Consider the following 11790-nt stretch of genomic DNA (forward strand, 5'->3'; position numbering starts at 1 on the left):
TAATAATAATAATAATAATAATCGTCGTCGTTAACACCATCATAGCCGGACGGATTATTCAGTCCTTTTGCCGCTTGAAACGACAATCGCACCGCCGTCAAGAACAACAACAACTACTACTACTACTACTACTACTACTACTACCACTACCACGGGGCCCTGGGTCTTTCTTTCTTTTCTTTCTTGAGGAGATTGGTTGGGATTGAATGTAGGCCCTGGGTCGAGTTGGGGTTAGGTTACGACGAAGTGAGGTTAAAACTACTCGGGTTAGGTTCCGCCGCGCCCCGCCGCGCGCGCTCAGTACCGCCCTCGTACGCTCCTCCATCGCGATCTCCGAGCAAAGTCTCGTCTCGACAACGCGCCCGCCCACCTCCAAAGAATAAATAACCGTTGCCTTCTGTACACATGCATCAATGAAGACTTCCTTTCTCGCCAACGGCCATACCATGTTGAATACACCGGTTCTCGTCCGATCACCGCAGTTAAGCAACATTGGGCGTGGTCAGTACTTGGATGGGTGACCGCTTGGGAACACCACGTGCCGTTGGCTCAATTCCCTTTTTACCTACTATTCTGATCTCTAAATAACCCTTTATCATCAACTTTAGCCTTACGGCTGCACAAATGTCGAAATTGATCGATTTTTGTTACATGTGAAACTAACCAGATGTTCTTAACTTTCCAACATGATTCAAGTTTATTGTAGATACTTAACTTCCTCCGAGGTGCCCGCCTAACCTGACCTGATGATGATGATGATGATGATGATGATGATGATGATGCGAGAGAGAGAGAGAGAGAGAGAGAGAGAGAGAGAGAGAGAGAGAGAGAGAGAGAGAGTGTGTGTGTGTGTGTGTGTGTGTGTGTGTGTGTGTGCTGTTATTTTTCTTTTAGGTTAGTGCAGCATAGTGTGCCCTGTCTGTAGGCGGCCCCTCACGGATTCTTAACTCTTCATTCTACTACGTCCTATTTCGCGTAAGATTACAGGTAAGAAGGGTAATCAGTGCCAGGGCGGAACGTGGGTTCGAATCTCCCTGCCCGCCAAGAAAATCGCGAGGAAGATGGTTTCCAAACAACGTCATCGACACTGTCGTGATAACAATGAAAGCCGTGTCCTAGCAACCGCACGCCGCATGTAGCAGCCCTTCAAAGAGGCGAAAAATGATTTCATTTTATGTTCTTTCAGGTAAGATAAGATACTATCGCTGACCCGTTGATATAACGACGACGTTCGGTAATAAGTTGCAAGTCTGTTGTGCGCTATTTTCTGCAGGTAACTGGGCGTCTCTCATAAGCTTGCTTACGAACGATGATGTACTAGTGCAGGAGAGTGACCCTTGTGCGCGTGTTCCGACAAATCGTAGCATTGACTCCCAGGACTTTGCATTTCTACCTAAGATGAGACGGTTTCCTAATAAGACTGAGAAAGTAACGTTTTCAACGACAAGTGTTAGTTGAAAGTGTCGTGACGTTTTAGGTTAGGTGACGTGAGGAAAGTGCTCGATTTCAGTAGCCTGCACGTCGGCTGACCGACCTTTCGGCAAGTGATGAATTCCATAGAACTAACCTCAACTCCCCATATCATTACCGTTACCGTCCTGGATTTAAATAGGCCATTCTGAGCTCAACTTGGCGAGTTCGATTCCGGTTCACTCCCTTGGTATTTGAATGGCCAAATACGTCGGCCTCATGCCTGTAGATTTACGGGCACGTAAAATAGAAGAACTCCTGCGGGACAAAATTTCGCCTCAGCGGCGTCTCCGGAAACGGTAAATAGTAGTTAGTGGGGCGTAAAGTAAATAACATTTTTCACTACCTACCACTACTACTTCCTGTTAGGCCGGTAGGGATTTTTCGTACTTCGGCAATAATACGTCCATTTGCCCAGCACCTGAACACTGCGTACCTGTACGTCCTACTTTTTCCTCCTTACCTTAGTACTACCGGTTAGAATTCAAAGAATAGGGAGGTTAGGTATCCTGCGTCTAACACGGTCGCCCTTTCACTGCTACCCGGGTCCTATATCCTCTTTTCTGCTGAAGACAAACACCTCAACTTCTCTTCTTAATGTTAATAACTACAATCATCATCTTCATTACCTGATTGCTTTCACGAGTTCGCAGGAATTGATAGGCCTAGAATGGAGACCCTGTACTAAGACATGATTGCAGCGAACCGAGAAAAGGGGCATAAACTGATCGTGGATCTGCTAACTTCAAGCTAAATTACGCACACTTTTATCATCACCAGTCTTGAAAACTGGGAAGGAGGCCTGCATCTTCTCATTACAGGGTAGATGCTAGATATTTCGGGTGCAATATACTGCAGGTTAGGCTTGGATCACCTAAACTAATTAAGAAAAAATAAAAATCTTGAGGTACCGTACCGGTACTGGTCTGGTCTAGTCATACGAAGAGTAACCCTAGCGCAGCTGGCCTAAAAATCATCAGGTCCCTTTACGCATATCCTCCCATGAATGTAAATGACTCGGTATCCCTCATTACGGTACTTCAATTGATATTTGAGGGAAGAGGACTCTTAAACCTCCTGTTTTCTTCACAGGGTATTCTTTTACAGCACAAACTTGAGTAATAGTAGTAGTAGTAGTAGTAGTAGTAGTAGTAGTAGTAGTAGTAGAAGAAGAAGAAGAAGAAGGAAGGAAGGAAGGAAGGAAGGAAGGAAGGAAGGAAGGAAGGAAGGAAGGAAGGAAGGAAGGAAGGAAGGAAGGTTGTAGTCAGGAAGGGCATCCAGCCGTATAATCACACCGAATCCACATGGCGAGAGAAGTTGTGTTAACCGTGCATCTACCCTCTGTTAGATCCTTCCTTCCTTCCTTCCTTCCTTCCTTCCTTCCTTCCTGATTTCCATCTGCAAGTAAGAATTGAACGTCCAACGTGTTAACCCAACACGTATTCCTGCAATTCCCGGCGTCGTTCGGACCAGGAGAAAGAAAGAAAGAAAGAAAGAAAGAAAGAAAGAAAGAAAGAAAGAAAGAAAGAAAGAAAGAGAGAAAGAAAAAGTTCCTTACACGTCGAAAGGGACATAGCATTCTCGCGGTTTCGCACTTTACTGACCTTATTCTTTTTTGAGGTTAGGTATGCCGCTGTACTTGTAAGTCAAAGAAGTAATTGCGTAGCCTTTTTGTAATTACATTCGACGTAACCTCAAACTTTAATACTATTATTTGATGTCAGTTCACGCGATCGTCTTCGTTCTATGCTGCTAATAGTGTGATCGATTCTCGGCGCAGCCAGTAGGTTATTTTAAGGAGGCATACTCTCACTTAATGGCAGCTTTGAAACCAAAGGTCGGTTACGAAAGTTAGGTAAAAGTCGTCGTCGTCGACATAGTAGTAGCGGTAGTTGTTTTTTTTTTAATAGCCTTAGCCTACTGTTGTTGTTTGTTGTTTGAGTCACCAGTCCGTAGACTGGTTTGATGCAGCCCTCCACGCCACCCTATCCTGTGCCAACCTTTTCGTTTCTATGTAACTATTGCATCCTACATGTGCTTGTCATGTCCGTACCTTGGTCTACCCCTACAGTTCTTACCGCCTACACATCGTTCTAAAACCAACTGAATAAGTCCTGGGTGTCTTAAGATGGGTCCTATCATTGTATCTCTTGTTCTCATCCAATTTTTTCTGAAGTTGTTCTCTGTAGGCAGCTCCCTCGGAAGCTTCTGTCTACCTCAAGCTGTCCAACTTGAGGGAGGACGCGATCGGCTGTAATATTGGAACAATTAGTAATACCGCCTGGTGTAGATATACTATATATGGGCTTCTTTTCGATTGTGAATAGGCCTAGAGATATTCGGTCCTGGCTTTGTTGCCCGGGGTAGGCGGGACGTTTCTACCAGGCTGTGCTTCCCTCCTACAGGTCAGGGACAAAGTCTTTCGTGAGACTTAACCGGCTGTCTTCCGGTCTGGGCCTTTAGGTACGCCCTGAAATACACCTAGACGTTCTAGGATTCCTCTTTAACTAGGCTTCTCTTCTCTTCCCTTACAAGGGCCTTAAAACAGCAGGAAGTGAGAGAGGGTACCTGACCGTGAGGCAAGTGCCTATGGCCCTAAATACTGCGACTAAAATGAACTTAAAGAGCTAGCAAGAGACCTGGAATCTGACAAGTCGTGGAAACTAGTCCCTAATTTATATGTTTCCTTCTTTATGCCCTTTTATGCAATGCTATTAGAGGCAGATTACGGTGGGTCTCCTTGCTACTGCAGAAATCCACCTGAAGGCCGAACGTCCCTTGCTCTCATTCGAAAGTGGCTAGAGTCCACGAACAGTTCTCTGCCTTGGCAGCTAGAGGAAGGATGGGACTTCCTTCAGGTAAGCGGTGGTCGCTCCCGGGGGCGTCGCGACGACGGCGGCTGCCCCTAAATGTCGGCATGGAGAGGGAGCTGAGGAAATGCTGTCCATGGAACACACCTGCGCCAGGACGCCCTGAACAAGGCGGGCAGCACTTCTTTCATTTGAGGAGCAGCATTAATCCTTTGGCTATCCCTTCCTACCTTGAACTGAACCTTCCGCCGCCCCCACGGGACGCAGGGTGCACGAGAAAGGAGCTAGGAAGCACGTCCCCAACTTATCGCCGCGCAGCCCACCCGACAGCTAGCCACTGCTGTTTCCTGCGCGGTCCGAGTAGCCTGATACACTCCGCCATTCGGGAAAATTTAACACATTCACATTCACATTCGAACACAACACACACAACACAAGTCGCAGCTCAGCGCTCGTGCAGTGCAGTCCTGTAAGCACTCAGCTCCAGCTACCAAGAACCTAACACCCAGAACGCTAGTCATCCAGTCACCAGCTGCGATACCTACGCTCCAGCCAAGTCACAGGAGCCCCTTCACCACGGGAATAGGCCACCTGCAATACTGCCTATTTCAAACCAACAATTGCCAACTGCCGCCAACAATAGGCAGAAACAGCAATCGCCTGCTCGCCAAGTTCACGGCAGGCCCAAGCAATTTGTCAGAGCCAAGCAATTGTCAGAGCCCTCAGTGTGGTCACTGGTTCGGAACTCGTCCCGTTGCGACACGGTAAAACTACACTTGTTCCGACCGTGCCCACTGAGTGAGCACCTAAACAGCGCGCCGGTCCTCGAAAGAGTTTGACCGTTTCCAGTGCTTCATAGCACCCCAGAACCCACCAAGCACATTCCCTAACCCTGAGTCGGGTCAATTCTGGTGGATTGAGTAGCCAGAACCCCGGCCCCTCCCATCCAGCCATGTCCACAGACTCCAGCTTTGACTACAGCAACTGGTCCTGGAAATCTCCTAGCAATCCAAAAACTGAAACTCCCATCACCGAAGAAGATTACGAAATTCCGTTCCATTACATACGTTTTGATTCTCCATTCCCTACCTCTGAAAAATGCGACGTCCTAATAATTCCACTCCAAACAGCCGGACCAGTACCACTTACCAGGAAAGCAGTTTTACAATCCATCAAACCCATCCTAGAAGACTACATAGCAGTGGCAGAAGAAACTCATAACAACCTTCTCCTGATCACTCCTATCAAAAATAAATTCACCTCCATTATCATGAAAACCATCCAGAACTCAGGACTCCCGCCACCCATCATAATCAACCCCATCCACTGTACATCAAACCCAAGTTACACCCCCGCACCCTATCCAGAAACACAAGACGTCAGTACCATAACCGACCCCGAACCACCCGTCCAAACCGAACCAGTTCCATCACCGCCACCACCACCGCCTACCCAATCCACAGAATCTCAAACAAACCCACAGCCACCACTCAAAGACACTCACACACAAACAAAAAACAGACACAGAAAACCACCTCACACAGCACCACCTCACCACCGAACCCAGGCACCTACACACTCATCCCTCATCACACAGTGCTTTAATTGCCTGGAATTAAACCACGTAGCAAATTCCTGCGCTAAACCTACCAGATGCAATAGGTGTGGCGGTTCTCACCATCACACAGATTGCAAGGTACCACGTGAGCAGGCGAGGTGTGCCAACTGCCAAGGCAGTCATGCCGCCTCGTTTCCTGGCTGCCCTTACATCAAGCGCGCAATTAAAGCACACTACAGACGCTCCAGACACTTGCATCCTACCACTCAACCACCCCCACCACTCATCCAACCGACCCCACCACCTAAGCACCCGAACCCAGGACCCATGACTACCCACCCAGCACCGCCCACTCCAGACATAACCGCACTCTTACAGCTCTTCCTACTCAACCTCATTTCCACCCAGGCCGGATCACTACCCACGCCTACCCCGCAAAACCACACCACCCCCCAGTAACCGCCCCCCCCCGCCCCCACCAAGTCACTTTTCCCCACCAAGACAAGAGCAAGAACCATGAAATCTCTCACTTCCTAAAAGCGACCTTCTAGCCTACCAAGCCCACCATACCATAATACAGCCAAAACACCCAATCAAAACCACCACCACCACCAAAAAGTCAGACCACCACAACCAAAAAGCACTGGAAACAAAACCGACGCCGAGGCGGGACTTTAATTAAGCTGCAAACACATATGCTGTACTTCTAAATTAATAGTATTACAAACACCGAATACTCATGAATACAAACGTATTCTAGCAAAAAATCCAGCGGCAAGGCCCGATTAACCAAGCAACATCGGGCGTGGCTAACGTTTGGATGGGTGACCACCCAGGCCTAGCCCTTGCCGCTGGCACAAAAAGCAATTTAGAAATTTTTAATAACATCCAGCCATGGCACGCATAGAATAAGGTTGAATTTTTCCATAATACCACTCAACAGCACCCACTTTACCGTAATATTTCCACCATTTTATTATTATTATTATTATTATTATTATTATCAACCAAATATATTTTATTCTTTTTATACTTATTTACTACAACAGGCCAGGTGAGGAGCGCGGCATAGCGCACCGGTACTGGCACCGCAACCGGCACCCCCTAAGGGGTGTCCAAACTGAACATATGGGAAATTTAACACATTCGCACCGTGACCATGGCTGACACTGCAACAGCATCGGCAGCATCCGCACCCGCCTCGGCTCCGGCCCAGGCGTCGCCCAAGAAGAACAAGGCTTCCGCATCCAAGAAACCTCGCACCAAGCCTGCACATCCGAAAACCTCCGAGATGGTGGGCAGTGCCATCAAGAGCCTCAAGGAGCGAGGTGGATCTTCTCTCCAAGCTATCAAGAAGTACATCTCTGCCAACTACAAGGTGGACTCTGAGAAGCTGGCCCCATTCATCAAGAAGTACCTGAAATCTGCTGTGGCTTCCGGAGAGCTGGTCCAGACCAAGGGGAAGGGAGCTTCAGGTTCCTTCAAACTCGCCTCAGCTGCCAAGCCGGAGAAAGCCAGCGCAGCCCCTGTCAAGCGGTCCGCCGCCCCCAAGGAGAAGCGCATCCCCAAGGCGAAGAAGGCTGGGGGAGCCAAGGCTGCAGCCAAGAAAGCCATTTCCAAAAAGCCTGCTGAGAAGAAGAAGGCAGCTCCTGCTCCCAAACCAAAGCAGAAGGCTCCTTCCAAGGCTAAGAAGGCCGCCAAGGTGCCCACTAAGAAACCTAAGGCACCTAAGCCTAAAAAGGCCGCTAAGCCCAAGGCCTCGCCTAAAAAGGCACCTGCAAAAAGGAAGTGAGAACCCTCGAGGTTCTTACACTACCCGTGCACCTCTTGCTCTCACGAGAGCGGAGGTTGCAAAAACGGCCCTTATCAGGGCCATCACCTTCTTTCTAAAAGAGCCTATGAAGTCTTTGAATGTGAACCCTGGCCTCTCTCCTACCTCTGTCTCATAAAGAGGCAAGTGTGCACAAGTGCCCCACTACTCTCTTATTATTATTATTATTATTATTATTATTATTATTATTATTATTATTATTATTATTATTATTATTATTATTTAGTATTTTCTTTACTGTTATTGCACTTGGAGTTTTCCTTAATCCCCTTGGCACAACAACCACCATCAAGATTTATATACTTTGTTATTATTATTATTATTATTATTATTATCAACATCGCCTTTATTATTCAGTATTTTCTTTACTATGATTGCTCTAGGACTCTTCGCATCGTCCTGTGGAATAAAAAATAAAATAAAAAAACCCACCGCCATCCAGATGTATATACTTTGTCGTTGTTGTTATTATTATTATTATTATTATTATTATTATTAAGTTTTGTGTCTACTGCGCTTGCACTTGGAAGGTTCACATCATCCCCTGGAAACAACAACAACCACCACCACCACCATCATCATCATCAAGATTTATATTATTATTATTTATTTCCTTTTAAAGAATATTTTAATTCACTGCCCGTGCTAGCTCAGAGACTACGACTGCTCTTTCTGGGATATTTTGGTGGCCCTGAAAAGGGCCGTTTGGTGAAAGGTCCAGCGTTAAGCTAGCTCTGGACTTAGGCACGCTCCCCTCGGATGCGGCGGGCGAGCTGGATGTCCTTTGGCATGATGGTGACACGCTTGGCATGGATGGCACACAAGTTGGTGTCTTCGAAAAGACCCACCAGGTAGGCTTCGCTGGCCTCCTGCAAGGCCATGACGGCCGAGCTCTGGAAGCGCAGGTCGGTCTTGAAGTCCTGAGCTATTTCTCTCACGAGCCGCTGGAAAGGCAGCTTGCGGATGAGCAGCTCGGTGCTCTTCTGGTAGCGCCTGATCTCACGGAGGGCCACGGTACCGGGCCTGTACCGATGAGGCTTCTTCACTCCACCCGTGGCAGGCGCGCTCTTACGGGCAGCCTTGGTTGCCAGCTGCTTGCGGGGGGCCTTGCCTCCGGTGGATTTACGTGCAGTCTGCTTCGTCCGGGCCATGACGTACGGTACTCACTGTCGACACGCTGCAGGGAGAATAACAGGAGCTCGCTCCCGCTCGCCTTGTTTTATTCCTTCGCTTCCCCCTCCCTGTGCTGCTGCAGCGCTGCCATTCGCTAGCCAGTTGCCGACGTCACCGGGGCCAGGCTCGTTCAACAAAAGCACAGGCAAAAGCGGGGCCTGGCACACAACACACATTCCCGAGCGAGCGAGCGGAGAAGAAGGAGCTCAGAGAAGAGAAGAAGAGGTACGCTCTGATTGGAGCGCAGCCAGCAGCAACCAGCAGCGAGCAAGCAGCGAGGACAAGGCCGCCTAGTGCCTTCCCCGCCGAGTCGCAGCAGTCAACGGAGCTGTAGGGCGGGCTTGCCTACCCTACATCCAAAAAGAGCAAATTGTCGGTCCCGCGGTGTTCTGTCGCAGTGTCCGCTTGCTTCTTGCCGGGGAGACACCCCTCAAAAAACTCTTGCCTGAAGCAACGGCTCTGAGCAGGCACACTCTCTTGCCTTGTCCGAGGTCCGCCTACGGGTGTTTGACCTGCCCTCCCCTGCTATCAGACCGGCCCCGTGCCCTTGGTCATATCGATAGCTCGTAGAGCGTGCAATCTAGGTAGGATTACACAACCTGGTGCACACCACTCACCTACACTGCTAAGCCATGTCAGGCCGCACTCACCAGAACAACACTTCCGGCAAACCTGGCCGGTCTGGGGTGGATCGAGTAGCCTCGGGCCGTCCTAGTTATGTCGGAAATCCACCAACACCAGGCTCACACCTAGCCCGTAAACTCGAGGTACGCAATCAGTACTACAATCAGCCTCCGAGGGACCCCAGATTGAAATCTGCCCTGCCGACAGTAGATGAAGCACTAGGCTCGCATATCAACCAGATAGCCGAGTCATTGAGACCATACTTCGAAATGGCGCCGCCACACCCCAGGCTAAAACCTGCAACGCTGACCACGGACTCCCCCCAGTATGAAGACGAGGACGACTACGAGTCTGTAGACGAAGGATGCGAGGTTTATCTAGGGGATGAACCCTCGCACAACCTAGTCAACCTCATTCACGAGAAGAAGAAGAAAAAGAAGAAGAAATCAAGTACACCTGCACCTACGGCCGAAAGACAACAGCAGACCCCGGTATCAGAAGAGGTATCGAAGCCGAGAACAGAGACACAAGGCCCCACCACCTCTACCCAGGGTGAAGCAGGAACGCCCTCTACCATGAAGAAAAGGACCTTGGCCGACACGTCACCAGTCATCACCGAGGAATCTGCACTTCAAACCAAAAGAGTACATACCACTACGGACGCTGATGGATTCATAACACCACCGAACAGAAAAACTGCCCAGCCGAAGGAAAAAACTGCTCCAAAACCAGTACCCGTAAATAACAGGTACGAACAGCTAGAGAAAATACCTGAAGAAATAAACATGGACACAACCAGTAGAACAGCAAGGCGAAAACCTCCTCCCATCATCATCAAAGAGGACGCCATGCCTTACTCAGGCCGAAGAGACTTCATCAAATCGTGTATTAACGGACAATTCACTGCGCGGGTAGTCCGAAATAACGTAGTCAAATACCTGCTGACTACTATGGAAGACTACCACGCGTTAGTGAAGGCACTAAAGGACCAAGGGGTGGCATTCTACACCCACCCAGCCGAACCGAGCGGCAAAATTCAGGCAATCATCAGAAACTTGCCACTTGACACGAAACCGGAAGACATAACTAGCGAGCTGACAGAAAAAGGATACCCAGTCTGTCAGACAGTACAGCTGAGCAAAACCTATAATATAAGAAGACGTACAGAGAACGGCACAGAGGAAGAGGTAACTAGAGAGAGAAAGCCCATCCCACTGTTCGCCGTAACACTCCAATACTCCGAAAAATCCAGACAGATATTCAACGAGTATACACTGATGGATTTGATTATAAAAGTCGAAAGACCGAAAAAACCCGCAGGACCGCCACAGTGCAAACGCTGCCAGCGCACAGGGCACACGCACAAAAGCTGTAACCTTTTGCCGCGTTGTGTCAAGTGCCCGGGGGCACATAGCACTGCAGAATGTACCCTCACTGACAGTAAACAGTTTACCTGTGTCAACTGTAAGGGCAACCACACTGCTAACTACGGTGGCTGTCCCGTAATAATCCGAGCCAAGGAAGGGCAGACCCTCAGGAAGAAGAAGGAGAAAGAGGCTCCCGGCACATCCACCGCACAGACGTTCCAGCTGAGACCGACAGAGTTCCCCCCACTACCTCAACCAGAAGAGGAGGAAAAGTCTCAGCCGGAGAAGCAAATGCAAAGAAAGAAGAAGCAGGCAGACTACGCCTACCAGACACGAACAATGCCCCCAACCCGAGAGGAGGCGCTAGAAATGCTATCACAAGTACCGCCGGAGGAAAGGCACACAATACTAATGAACCACATCCACTCCAGCGGTATTGCAGACAGAATATCGAACATGTTACTAGACATAATATACCCGCCCAAAGGAATGACCCTGGAGGCAGTCGTCTATCGCCATATGTTTGCTCGTCAGTAAACTACGGCGATCGAATCTGAAAAGGGCCGAATACGAACCACTTCAAGGAACATACATGTATATAGATACCATGTCACATATACACACTGACAATTAATGTTAATTATTAGGCTAAATTTAATTCGTAGGCTTAGATTAATGTTAGGTTAGACACTGTAAATATACCATAGAACACTCCTGAACTCCAGGAAAGAATTACTGTAGCAATTTAATTTAATATAAATTATCCTAATACCAAACACTACCATGAGTTGCACGCTCTACGAGCCTCATATTAAAATGGAATATAAGGACCCAATCGGTCGGGAATTCCAATAGAACCACAGCTGCCGCTCTTCAAGCGGCAGCAGTCGCAATGCGAGGCTCAGGCTCAGGGCCTGGCACATTCGAGCTCTGAACTCGCTGTTGTACTGATCTACC

The 11790-nt window shown here is 48.6% G+C and overlaps 1 non-coding gene across 1 annotated transcript; it reads left to right on the plus strand.

The window, feature by feature from the left end:
• Window positions 1-431: 431 nt before the first annotated feature.
• LOC137501335 (5S ribosomal RNA) lies at window positions 432-550 on the plus strand. Its single transcript, XR_011018485.1, has one exon. It is a non-coding gene; the product is annotated as a 5S ribosomal RNA (ribosomal RNA).
• The last annotated feature ends 11240 nt before the right edge of the window (window positions 551-11790 follow it).

This window comes from Anabrus simplex, chromosome 6, assembly GCF_040414725.1.
Source record: "Anabrus simplex isolate iqAnaSimp1 chromosome 6, ASM4041472v1, whole genome shotgun sequence".
NCBI lineage: Eukaryota > Metazoa > Arthropoda > Insecta > Orthoptera > Tettigoniidae > Anabrus > Anabrus simplex.